Source organism: Sapajus apella, unplaced genomic scaffold (assembly GCF_009761245.1).
Source record: "Sapajus apella isolate SASKATOON/1434 unplaced genomic scaffold, GSC_monkey_1.0 scaffold4, whole genome shotgun sequence".
Lineage (NCBI taxonomy): Eukaryota > Metazoa > Chordata > Mammalia > Primates > Cebidae > Sapajus > Sapajus apella.
The window spans coordinates 46,480,629-46,492,128 of NW_022436944.1; the positions used below are offsets into that span (position 1 = coordinate 46,480,629).

At 38.4% G+C, this 11,500-nt stretch overlaps 1 pseudogene; it reads right to left on the bottom strand.

Annotated features, from left to right (window-relative positions):
• The window catches only part of LOC116538174, a 30,455-nt pseudogene extending 20,204 nt beyond the window's left edge, over positions 1-10,251 (bottom strand).
• Positions 10,252-11,500: the final 1,249 nt, after the last annotated feature.

Below are 11,500 nucleotides of genomic sequence, written 5' to 3' on the forward strand. Positions count from 1 at the left end.
TAAAATTATGCCTCTAAATCTTCAAATGTTTCAGAGGCAAAAACATAGTTTTCAGAGGAGAAGAAAAATCTGAAGAAAACATATCATGGCAATTCCAACAGTCTGTTTTTTCAACTTCACTATAAGAACAGCATAAAATTATTTGTAACTGTGCATTGGACCCTATATTGATGACTCCAAATATAGGTTTCCAGGGAATGTTCATGGCAAAATTAAATAAACCTTGGAATGACTGCTACAATGGAAGAAGCTGCTACATAAAAGGAATTTTTATAGGCAATACAAACGTAAACCCCAAACTGCAATTTTACATGAATGATGTCAAATTCAACTTCTGTGTGTGTGTGTGATCTACCCAGTACTTGCTGGTTCTTATTCAATGCAGCTTTTAAAAAAAATCTTTTATCTGTTTCTTGGTAATTGTGTATGTTTTGACTTGGCCAATCACCACAACAAGAATAGAATACTGATTTTTTTTTTTTATTATTTTATACTGCCGAAATATTTGTTATGCAATGATATCTGGGATGGCAGACATAGATTTAAAGCTCTTATCTATTGAGAATACATTGTTTAAAAAATATAGAAAATGAACATTTTGTCATATTAATAAAAAGAGGGAGATAAATATGAGACAAGAACAAGGCACACATTAATAATGTGTTTGAGGAGTTACTTGAATTCTGGAGTTACCTCACATAACGAATAGGCTTTCTCTGATTTTCAGCTAAAATGATATTGTTTGGCTGATGTACTGGCTCCACGGATCAGCAAGAGAAAGTCCAATAATTAATTAGTTATGCCTGTCGTGGATACATATGACAAAGTAGAAACAAATGTACCAAGAAAAGTTTACACTGTGATTCTCAAAGCGTGATCTCTGGAGCATCAGTTGCACCTGGACACCTTTCAGATGTACAAATTACCAGGACCGTCTTTGACATACTGAACCAAAACTGCTGGGGTCAGGGCCCAACAATCTGGTCAGTATGCCCTCTAGGTGATTCCAGTGCATGCTAACTTTGAGAACGTCTGGGTTAAAGTAATACCAATCATCAAACTACCTAAATTTATATAATTATCCAAAACAGTAATTTTTTTTGTTTGTTTCTTGGCAGAAATGTCTCACTGTATTTTTCATTAAAAGTCATTTGGTTGACTTTTAATTCTCCTGTGCTCTATTTTATTAATCCTTAAATTCAAATTGAAGACAATTTTTGAGTGACATGTTAAAATTTGACATTGGTGCCTTACAGCAAAGTGTGATATTTTAGGCTGATAGACATTTTATGCATTCACAACAAAAGGCAGTGTTGTAAGAAAACTATTGGAAATGACAGAGAGGAGTCAGAGAATGGAGTCAGAGAATCCTAAAAACAAGTGCAGTTCCTGAGATGAGGAGAAATGAATTAGTGGGAAAGGGTTTTGAAGCATACCCAGAGAGTGGTTCTGGCAATTCCATGGTTATCTGTCACTGCTAACAAACTACTTCCAAACTTTAGTGCCTTAACCTACAGCTATTCTGCATGCTCAAGTTTCAGTGGGGTAGAAACTGGGACAGAGCACAGCAGGAATGGCTTGTCTCTGCTCCATGCGATATATGCTGGGTCTAGAATATTCAAGATTATTTCTCCAGTCATATGCCTGGACTCAGCTAGGACAGCTTGAAAAGCTGGGAGATAGCCAGGCCTCAATCTCTCCAGCAGGGTGGACAGGGCTGCCAACTGGAAAGGGGCAAAACTACCACTTGAAGAATGGGCCTCAGACTAGTACAGCATCAATCTCCCCGTATTCAAAAGTTTAGAGAAATAAGCTCTACATTCTGATGGAGGTGTGAAAAATGATTTGGTGCTGTCTTTAAGTCACTACCTGAATGATTAAGTTCTGTCTGTTTGAGTATTTTACTAAGTATTTTGAGAAAACAAAATAGATTCATTTTGCAGAAATTCTTTTATGTCCATATTTAATACAATATAAACATGTTAAACACTTCAAGACCATAATTAGATCTTTCTTGTGTTTGAATTCCCGTTGCCTAGTACTGTGTCTGGCACACCATAAGCATTTTTTAAATGGATATTGAGACTATAAATACACTTGTAAATACGGATGTGTCAGTGTCAGCTAGATTGTGCAAAAAAAAATCTTCATGCTGTGATTTCTATTGTTATGATTTCTTCCTAGTTTGCTCTTGATATCTTGGCCATATGCCAATATAGCCACTCTCTCAGAGAGTCCTGATTTGCAGGGAAGGTGTCGGGTGAGGCACAGCAAGGAAGTGAAACCAAAAAGGCATGAAATAGAAAAAATGTATTACTCCCAGGTCCCAGGAAGGTAAGGGGTATCAACAGAAGGCTGACTGGAACCAGTAGGTGGGGAGCAAGAAAGCAAGAGGGACAGACAGCAAGCAAAAGAGAGTGAAAGGATCTGAGAGACTATTTATTCCGTAGGCTTTCCGTGGAAGCTGTGCCTTGTCTAGTCTAAAGAATGCCTGAAGGTGGAAACTTAATTACATGACTCTGATGTTGACCATTAGGTCTTAGCACTTAACCGTGAGATGTGTTAGATATTGAATCAGTGAGATGAAGGACAAGCAGGCTATATTGCCAACAGCCACACAGAGAACTTTTAACTAAGCCAAAGGTGACAGGGTACAACTGGGTTTCAAGCGCGTTATGCCAGGCCTAAAAATGAATGCGAAGGCAGCAGCTACGTGGAACAAATTTATGACACCCCAAATCTTACAACCTGTCTGACTTGGGTGAGTTAAAGCTCTGCTTTAAATTGCCATCACCCTAGGACCCAGAATGAAGGAGCAGGCACTCTTTGGGACATTGTGAGCTTTGTGGAAGATGGAAAAGAGAACAGCGCGGAAACCCAAAGGCTCTGAAGGCTTCTGATATAATTAATACACATCCCTTTCACTTACATCTCATTAGCCAAGGCAGGTTGATGACCAAGCCTGATATTAATCAGACCAGATGTCTATTCCTTCTACAGGGAGGAGGAATAAATATTTTAAATAATAACATTATCCACCATGAAAAAATATCTACAGTGATAACATAGATATTATTGCTGGTTTCGTTTATTCTGAACAATCACAAAGTTGCAGAAACATCATCTCTTATACAAATTCTTAGCATATGATTTTATATTTTTCCATAATATTGTTCCATATCTGCTTTAAAAAGAATTATCAAGATTAATTCCTGTCTTGAAAGAGAATGTTGACACATAGCATAATCACAATAGAATAAGTCTATTAAACTGAGACGCTCGTTGATCGTGAGAAGTTGTTAAGTTGATCCTACAGGCAATCTTTTTGTTAAAGTTAATAGAAAATAGAAAATAAATGTTAAGTCGAAGTCAATAATGTGGTCTGCTTTGACAGCTACTGTCTGAAGCTAAATTGGCTTGAAGGGATAGATAGGTCTGTAGCAAGGGTCAGGCCAGTTGGTGTAGACAAGTTGGTTTGACTTTTAAGTTGCCTTTATGCAATTCTGGTTTCTATGAATTTCAGCTTTGCTGTGAATGAAGCATTTCCCCAGAAGCCCTGGGGAAATATTCTGCATGACACTTGGTGGTTTCAGAAAGGGTGGGGACTTCTGAAGGACGTAATGTGAAATTGATCTGAGCTTTGCTGAGGCATAGTTTGCTCTGTTTTTAAATACATGCAGCGGGTTATTATTTGGGCAATGTAGCTACCTGTGATATCTTTCCCATGGGTTTGAAAAAGGATCTGATTAGCTTCAGAAAATATTTTCAAAGGATTAGACCGAAAGCTACATGTAACCTAGAAGCATAGCAGATCATTAATAAATTTCATTTCTTGCCAGATAAATTTACATTCCTTTTCACATCTACCTTTGGTCCAACGACCACAGTGCCTGGAAAGGAAATAGTCTGTCTAATTGCAGATGCTCATGCCTGCCCAATCACTGCCCCGCCTGTGTTGCTTTCAAAAAGGAAAATGCAGTTCTGTCAGCCAGAGAACGTATTACTTCTCTGAAGTTGGTTGGCAGGTTAGTTTACAGATTAAAATTTCACAGATGCATATTTATGGCCTAGAATCCCAAGTACTCACTTTATAATAGAACATGTGAGAGGGTGATGATGAAGTGGCACAACCGGCACATCATCCCCATGGCAACTGTATCACAATGAAAAGTTGCTGCGGGTATAAAGGTAAAATACTTTTTTCTGTGGTGCAAAATATTACCTTCGAAATCTGCAAACTGGGAAGGGACTCAGAAGAGCTATTTCTTTTTTCATTTCTCTTTTTCCTTCTCAATAGTTTTTTAGTTTCGTTTTGTTGTTTCTCACCTTTTCACCAACCTCTCCTCTCTTTTATGTAGCTATGAATAGCCAAGGAAAATGGACATGTTTTTTTCTAAACTTTTTTGTCATCCTTAAGCTTGACAGTCACAAACACGGTTTAAATAATGCAATTATCAGATAATGAGGAGGCCACGTCAGAATCATGTGGCCACCCTGAATGTTTGGGGCTTTTAATTTCTTCCACACTGCTTTGATCCTCCAAATAATGTGTTCTGATTACAGAACACAGGGGAGTGTTTGCCTAAAAATTGCTCTGAACGTCTATCACTTGTCTAGGTAAATTGTTCTGAGCCACAAAAGGGGAAATCTTTTATTCATATTGAAAAAAAAATCTCTATAATGGGTCACGTGTATCCAGAGCGCAGGTGAAAGAAACCGATACTCTGCATCGAGTGTTATTTCCCCTTCACTAGTAAAAAAACACAGGTTTCTTTTCCAACATTGCAAACTATAAGTGGAGAGATTGCCAGTTTCCCTAAGTCAAAAACCAGAAGTCTCCCTTAAACTCGATCTAACTCTTCCATTAAGTACAAAATGGCTATTTATCTTCTAAGTGTGTGGTTATTTTCCTAATTTTGGTATGTTGGGAGTTCAAACTGTCCTTTTTGAATCTATTAACTTTTTTATGTTGGAGAAAGGGGAAAGAAAAGTCCCTTTATTGTGTCAACTATATAAATGTAACTATATATGCAACTACATATATATGCACTTATGTCAATATTTTTTGGTAATGTCTACCAAAGGCCTCATGTATTCAATTTGCTAAATGCATACTAAAAATTAGATAATAACACATCAATTAACAGCATTGCCAAAAACTAAATAGTTGGCCAGAAATTAATGGTATGTTTACTTCCATGTTTCCAAATTCATCATGAAGCTTGCTAATCACTTTATGATCTTCTTTCATTGAGCACAGATACAACCCCAGATTTCTTTTTCACTTAGTTCTCAAAGCAGCCACTATCAATTAATTGGAACTGACTTACAACATAAAACCTATTTTCTATTCCCTAACAAAATCACTCATTGATTTATGAAAGGCAGTACAGCAATAGTTTAAATCCCTGTCAAAAGCATAACTCAATTAATACAATTTCAGCTACATGAAGAAAACTCAAGCCTTACATGTTAGATACAAATCCAAAGGAGTCATGGAACTCAGCAAGGAATAGAAGTTGCTCCTACCATAGGTGGTAGGCTCCTCAAGGGTAAAGGCAGGGTACCTGAATCATTTATCTTCAGATTCCCAGCTCCCTCTCCAGTAATTTGAAATGGTTGGCATGAATCAATGCATGTTTAGTTGAACTGAAATTTCAGAGAGGCAGACAAAGATAACATGGTATGTATATAGTCATTCATGAAAATAGGTGAACACTAAGATACACATGAATCAAGTGACTCTTCATTAAAACCATTTCCCCGGTTGCATCATCTATCTATTTCTTTTTTCTCTTCTACCAATTCCACCTCTTTCTTTGACATAAGGATGCACACCACTTGTGCCCAGGAGTTCAAGGCTGCAGTGAGTTATGATCATGCTACTACACTCCAACCTGAGTGACAGAGCAACCCCTTGGTCCCCTATAAAATGGATGCACATATGACCTATTTAGCCTGATCTTAGAATGTCAATCCCATGGTTATAGGGATAACGCATACCATCTAAACAAGATCAATTGGGTCTCTTACTGGGATTTTTTAAACTGGAATATACAAAAAGAACCCTTCTTTCTCCTCTGGTTGTTAGGCTATAAAGACAGTAAGTCTTCGAGTTGACACACCCTTACTTAAGAGAGGAAAAAAAAAAAAAAAAAAACCTAGTATAAGATGATGAAGCAAATACAAAGAAACAAGGGTCGAAGAGAGCTATGAGGGATTTGTGAACCTGATTTTACTTTTCTGAGCCCAGAAACATCCATGTCCTTTCCATGGTTTGATCCTGCTGGCTGACATTTCCTTTGTTTTATAAGCTAGTTTTGGTTGGATTTCTATTTCTGGAATCCAGAAGTGTTCTAATTAATGTAGTCAACATTGTGCTGGTTTATCAAGGGGAGCCCAGCAAGTGTGTGAAGCATTTAATCAAGGAAGTCCAGAAGTTAACAGTATCTGAAGAGCTTTTTAGGCAGGCCAGTGGCCAGACTAGAGAGGTGGGAGAAAGAAAGCAGGACCCAAGGTATGAAAATGAGGATTGAGGAGAGAGCACTAGTATTTGAGAGGACCGGCATGAACAAAGCAGAACTTGAACAGACTATTCTATCAGGCAAATTATCAAGAGAGGCATTTAGATACCAAGCAGTTAAGTTAGAAACTTAGGCATATCTCAGAACAAAGAGAACCCTATCTTAAGACCTGAACAATGAGGACAGAGCAGGACCAGACAAATAATTTCTTGATGCTTTTCTGCTCAATTGTTGACTTCGTTGTTTTATTCACTGTAGGGCCCAGTAACAGGGCTTCACTCAGCCTAGAGAGGTGTCAAGTCTGACAGAGGACCAAGTGGAATTGGTTTTCAGAAATCCCATCCCTGCAGCTGCAAAGGCTCTTCCATTAAAGTGAGGGCATTAATTAGGAAGAAATGGGATCCTAAAAAGTGAAATGAAAACATATGAAAAGATTTTGATGAATCTGAGGACCTTCAACCCTGAGATTCTGTGGATCTCCTTCAGTAGCAGAAGAAAACTTTATCCTGTCTGAAGAGCTCAGCCCTCATTAGCCTAAAGATCTGTAATGGCCTCCCTTTGCAAGGCTCTGCTGGTCCTTCCCAGGAACTACTCTCATGACCCTCTTTGCTTCCAGACTTACAGTTAGACTCAAATCCCAGCAGAAACTAAAACATGAGGTAGAGTTACCCATAAGGAGGCAATGCACACAAAGGACAATGTGAGTTTTTCTGATTACATAGGAAGAAATTTGAGTGATATTTGTAGGAACGGACATTTAGGATATGGAATTGCAGAGGAAATATATAAAATTGAGTCAGGCTGAATGTATGGATATGGGCCCACTAAGTAAAGATTCTGGATTAAATATTTTACTTCTAGGGGGCAGGGATGACTCTAACATTTGATAGGAGAAATATACTAAAACATGGAGCCAGTAATGTTCTGCATTAATAAGGTCAAAATGCAAGAACTGTCTTAGTATATAACAGAGGGAAATATTCAAAGACTTAGAGTAATTGGACTGTTAGAATGGAAATATCAGGTAAGACCTATGCATTCATCCTTAGAGGACATAAAGGACAGAATTTTTCTCATGACTCTGAAAAATAAATTTGTGATTCATCCTTGAAAAATGTTGTGTTGGGCCATAAATTATAGTGGGAACCACTACCTTGAACTGGTATCTCTAAAGCCAGTGGAGATAAAAGGGTTTTGGGTGTCAGTGGTCAAGAACAAGCTGGGTCTGGTTACCACAGTGGATGGTGTAGCCAAAGTAGTAATCCTAGCAGTTTGACCCACAGAAATCCATAACATTAGTCAGCAGATCATGATGTTTCCAGAGAAGAAATAGATGGTATCCCAAAACGATAGTGGTGAAGGCAACTCTTTCCATGCACAGAACTTGGTACAGTATACCTGGTTGTTTATTTTACCTGGAAGGAGGAATAGCCAGAGATATGAGTCTATATCAATGTATGGGCTATGTCCAATAGTTGGACTGAATGATCAAGAACTTGGAGGGAACGTAATTAGTAAATTGGTAGCAAGGAGGTTTGGTTAGATATATGTGGACAGATGTTTCCAAGTTGGCATAGAATCATCAAATGTTAAGATATTTGTGTTCCATGTAAATGGTCACTGAAGAGTGACCTCAGTAAAGGAGAATTAGGAGAATTTTATAAATTAAGTGGATAAGACGACCCATTCTGTGGATACCAGTTAGTGTTTTCTCCTGGAAACTCTTGTCATTACCCAATGGGCTCATGAGCAAAGTGGTCATGGTAACAGAAGTGGAGGTTATATTTGGGCTCAGACACATGGACTTTTGCTGACCAAAGCCAGTGTGATTATGGTCAGTGTTGATTTCTTTAAAAAGTGCTGCTTCTTCCATGATGAAAGTTGTCCAGTGTAATCAACCTACCATGCGGTAGCTGGCTGATCATCCCAAAGAAAGGAGCTGTATCAGCTGCGCAATATTGGCTTTGCCAAAATTTATACGTTATAAAACTCTAACGCTAATGTGATTATACAAAAAGGTGGGAATTTGGGGAGGTAATTAAGTCATGAGAGTGGAGCTCTCATGAATGGCATTAGTGCCTTTATAAGAAGAGACTAGAGAACTAGCTAGCTGTCTTTCTGCCATGTGAGGATAAAATGTTAAATTGGTTGTCTACAATCCAAAATAGAACCCTCAACAGAACCTGATCATGCTGGCACTTTATTCTTGGACTTTCAGCCTGTAGAACTGTGGGAAATAAATTTCTGTTGTTTACAAGCCACTCAATCTGTGGTACTTTGTCACAGCAGCCCCAACTCCAACAGTGTATATATGTGTTAAAGGGTACATATGAATACATTTTTGTGTATATACATTTTAAAATATGTTTTCTTTCCTGTTTCATTACTTTATCATCTAACATAGATAATAATCATAAGCTTTACATCTCAGTTTTTAAGTTACAGGATATTGAAGGACAATAAATAGACTGAGCATCTCACAATAACTTTGCATCCTCTTTTGGAGAAATGACTAGCATGATTTTGGTGTTTGCAGGATATTTGTATCATATAAGGAAGTAATTTCACCGTGTTTATTATCTTTATTTGGAGATTAGATATGGCTTAAGAAGATGGTTTAGGTGTCAAGTTGATAAGTGGTAGAGTGTGATGGCTTTTTTGATGTGTTGATTTGGCGAGGCTATAGTTCCCAGCTATTCATTAAACACTAATTTAGGTGTCACTGTGAAGAAATTTTACAAATGTCATTAGAGTGCCTAATTAGTTGACTTTAAATAAACGAGGGGATTCTGGATGATCTTGGTTGACCTTAAATTTGGGCTGAGGCTTCTCCAGGAGAGAGAGAAGGAGAAAGAGAGAGAAGGAAAGAGAGAAATTCCATCTGTAGACATTTGGCTCATTGGCGTACACCTGTAGATTCCAGTCTTTCTGTGATCTTCCTTTCCTGGATGCCTATCCTACAGAGCACAGAGTGTAAACTTTTGGACTAGCTTAACCAGTCCCAAAAAGATATAAGCCAATTTCATGTAATAAATATATTTTAAAATATATACACAGATATACACATATGTATGTGTATGTTGTAGGGCGTGTGTGTGTGTGTGTATCTCCTACAAGTTTTGCCTTTCTGGTTAAATCCTGACGTGTAGTTGGCAGAGTTCCGACCTTGGCGTCACGGAACAATGTTTAGAAGACCGGGTTTGAAGCTAAGAAACAATATAGTAACCAGCATATGGAGCTTTTACATGAAATGTAGATTAGTGATTCCCTAACTGCATAAACAGGTGGGCTTGGGGAGCGCAGGAAGCTTCCTCTTTTCAAAGGTCTGGAAGATAAAGGCCCATGTAGGTGACTGTAATGGATGTCCCTTCATCCTAGCCGTTTAGAAGCAAAATACGTGACTAGATGAGGGTGTTGTGTGGTTTGTGTGGCCTGGGAGAGAGACCTTACTATCCAAAGGACTGTGGAGTGGGCAACTGGACCTGTGGTAGTCCCGAACTTCTAAGGAAAGGACCAGCATAGCATAGGAAAAGAGAAGAGATTTCTTGCTCCATCCTTGCTCAGAGAGCCATGGGAAGGCAGCCCTGTGATAGAGGGGATTGGCTCCCAGGCCTTCAGGAGTCCTCCATGGCAAGTAGTGCCCCAGGGTCTCTAACTTCTTTCTATTTCCTGCCGTGTTGCTGACAGCAATGGGGTTCACAAGATCAGCAACTATATCAGGACTCATGGCAAAAGCTCTTTATAAAAGTAGTTCATCAGAGCCCCAGCCTTACCAGCAACATTGCAAAAGGGACTAGCCTAAAGTAGCATGGGAAACCTGGATACAAAGAAAGAACCGGAGAGCAATTCTGGGAGTTGCATGGTATCTCCAGCACATTCTAAGACTCTCTGAAGTATTGTACCCCTATTCCAGTTATCTTAGTAATTTATAAAAACAAAACAAGAAATAAAAGTCACAACTTCAGTACCTGCAAGGCAGGCAGGGAACATCAATGAATGAAGTGGATCAGGTGTCAAACCAGAGAAAACGTGCTCCATCTAAAAGAAGAAACATGATATAGCTCTGACCTACTGATGCCAGGTGACAAACCAGAGAAAACGTGCTCCATCTAAAAGAAGAAACATGATATAGCTCTGACCTACTGATGCCAGGAGGGTGCTTAGCCTTCTGCTGCCAGATCTGATTTTAAAGAGAAGCTAGAGAAAATCCAGATTTTGATACGTCTTCCAATTTCTTAGTGTGCTTCGTTTTTTTTCAAGTACTACGTGATTCAAATAAAGTACATCTATAGGCACCTGTTTGCAATCTCAGCTCTAATCGTTAGTGAAATTGGAGTAAAGCAGGATTAGCTCAATCTCATTTCCTTCCCTTTCCTTTTCCTCTTTCCTGTCGTTGTGCTCTCCAAGTCTGTCTGCTATGTAATCCTTTAGTACTTTGATTTCTCCAACTAAGAGACTCATTGACTGGAAATCATCTTACAAAGAAAGTAAAAGAGGAAATATCCCTTCTCATTTTAACAGCTATGAAACCTGAGGCAAGAAACCACATAGGTAAACACTGAGACTTACTCAACACATTAAGTTTAAAAGGACTTAGTGATAAATTTAAATGTAGCTTGAAGTTTTAAGAGTATAATTTTTTTTTTTACTTTTTGTGTGTATATTTTTTTTTTCTGTTTTATGGCCTCCCAACAGCACCCGGTATCATACAAATTTAAATCGGCTTTCAAGGGAAGCACTTAGAAAGCAATTATCTGAAAGTCTGTGTTTTGATATGGCGTTATTGAACACTAATTAACAACTGGCTTACTGAAGAAGCTGTTAGTCCTCTCTTTTATCTGTGAAATATGCTACCTAAGTTCTGCAAACCTGATCCTAGCCTGCAGTGAGCACCTTCCTAGATTCTTCCCAAAATGTCATTTTGAACCTGTATCATAAATCCATCTGTGGGTTGCATTGATTTCAAAGAAAATAAC